Below are 2,500 nucleotides of genomic sequence, written 5' to 3'. Positions count from 1 at the left end.
GGACTGTCCAGGCCAGGCAGGAAAATTTGTCGAGGGGACACGCTGACGAAACAGCGCTGGTTCAGGCACGGCGGGCAGTGTTGGAATCGGCAGCGCCGACGAAATCGGCAAAGTCGGCAGAATCGGCAGCGCAGATTTTTCGACGAACACGGGCTGGACGGTGGACTGTCCAGGCCAGGCAGGAAAATTTGTCGAGGGGACACGCTGACGAAACAGCGCTGGTTCAGGCACGGCGGGCAGTGTTGGAATCGGCAGCGCCGACGAAATCGGCAAAGTCGGCAGAATCGGCAGCGCAGATTTTTCGACGAACATGGGCTGGACGCTGGACTGGCCGGGCCATGCAGGAAAATTCATCGAGGGGACACGCTGACGAAACAGCGCTGGTTCAGGCACGGCGGGCAGTGGTGGAATCGGCAGCGCCGACGAAATCGGCAAAGTCGGCAGAATCGGCAGCGGGTGCTGGCGATGGGTCTGGACGGGCTGGATAGTCCAAGGCTCGACGAGAAAGACTGCTGGTTTAGACACTGGGGCAGTGGCAGCCCGCGGGACAGTGTCGGCAGATTCGGCAGCGCAGATTTGTGCGGCTGCAGGTTCGTCGGGGAAAATCGGCAGCGCAGATTTTGCGACGAACATGGGCTGGGCGATGGACTGTCCAGGCCAGGCAGGAAAATTTGTCGAGGGGACACGCTGACGAAACAGCGCTGGTTCAGGCACGGCGGGCAGTGTTGGAATCGGCAGCGCCGACGAAATCGGCAAAGTCGGCAGAATCGGCAGCGCAGATTTTTCGACGAACACGGGCTGGACGGTGGACTGTCCAGGCCAGGCAGGAAAATTCGTCGAGGGGACACGCTGACGAAACAGCGCTGGTTCAGACACGGTGGGCGCAGTGTTGGAATCGGCAGCGCCGAGAAAATCGGCAAAGTCGGCAGAATCGGCAGCAGGTGCTGGCGATGAGTCAGGACGGACTGGATAGTCCAAGGCTCGATGAGAAAGACCGCTGGTTTAGACACTGGGGCAGTGGCAGCCCGCGGGGCAGTGTCGGCAGATTCGGCAGCAGTGTCTGCCGATTCGGCAGCGTTGGCTTGTTGGCGCGGGGGGCCGATTCGAGTGGGGACTTGGGCAGCGGGCAGTGAAAGCAAGAGTTTCCCCGATGCTGCCGGGAAAAACGCTCCCCGGGATGGCCGGGTGAGATGACCCGGCGGCCCGCGACGGGTCATTCAATTCCATGCCCCGTCAACATAACTCCCGATGTACTGTTTGCTTTTTCGGAAGAAGAGATCCATCCCCCCATCCTCGGCCAGCCAAAAACGCTCCAATTAATGGCCGGGTGAGATGACCCGGAGGCCCGCGACGCGTCATTCAAATCACTGCCCTATCGGCTACAACTGCTGATGGGTGGGATTAGAGGCCTGCCATGGTGGTGAGGGGCGGCGAGGACCGTGAAAGCTAGAGTTTTTCAGAGGCTGCCGGGAAAAAGGCCCCTCGGGTGGCGGGGTGCGAGGACCAGGCGCGTCATTCAATTCTCTTCCCTATCAACTTGGCTCCCGTTGGCGGGATTGGAGGCCTACTGTTTGTTACAGGGCTAAAATCGTCAGGGGAAGAGCTGACGAAACAATGCTGGTTTGGATGCAGGGGGTAGTGTTGGAATCGGCAGCGCGGACAAAATCGGCAAAGTCGACAAAAAAGACTGTTGGTCTGGACATCGGGGCAGCGGCAGCCATGCCGACAGGGGGGGAAATCGGCAGCACAGATTTGTGCAGCTGCAGGTTCGTCGGGGAAATCGGCAGCGCAGATTTTTCGATGAACATGGGCTGGAAGATGGACTGTCCAGGCCAGGCAGGGAAATTCGTCAAGGGGACACGCTGACGAAACAGCGCTGGTTCAGGCACGGCGGGCAGTGTTGGAATCGGCAGCGCCGACGAAATCGGCAAAGTCGGCAGAATCGGCAGCGGGTGCTGGCGATGAGTCTGGACGATTTATAGTCCAGGGCTTGATGGAAAAGACTGTTGGTCCAGACAATGGGGCAGTGGCAGCGCGGATTTGTGCAGCTGCAGGTTCGTCGGGGAAAATCGGCAGCGCAGATTTTTCGACGAACAGGGGCTGGGCGCTGGACTGGCCGGGCCAGGCAGGAAAATTCGTCAGGGGGGCACGCTGACGAAAACAGGGGCTGCGGAGTGGAAAATCGGCAGCGCAGATTTTTCGACGAACAGGGGCTGGACCGGCCGGGCCAGGCAGGAAAATTCGTCAGGGGGGCACGCTGACGAAAAGAGGGGCTGCCGCGTGGAAAATCGGCAGCGCAGATTTTTCGACGAACAGGGGCTGGACGCTGGACTGGGCCAGGCAGGAAAATTCGTCAGGGGGCACGCTGACGAAAAGAGGGGCTGCCGCGTGGAAAATCGGCAGCGCAGATTTTTCGACGAACATTCGTCAGGGGGGCACGCTGACGAAAAGAGGGGCTGCCGCGTGGAAAATCGGCAGCGCAGATTTTTCGACGAACATT

The sequence above is a fragment of the Populus nigra genome, chromosome 2 (genome assembly GCF_951802175.1).
Source record: "Populus nigra chromosome 2, ddPopNigr1.1, whole genome shotgun sequence".
NCBI lineage: Eukaryota > Viridiplantae > Streptophyta > Magnoliopsida > Malpighiales > Salicaceae > Populus > Populus nigra.
The sequence above is the reverse complement of the archived record's forward strand: the minus strand, read 5'-3'. Positions refer to the sequence as shown.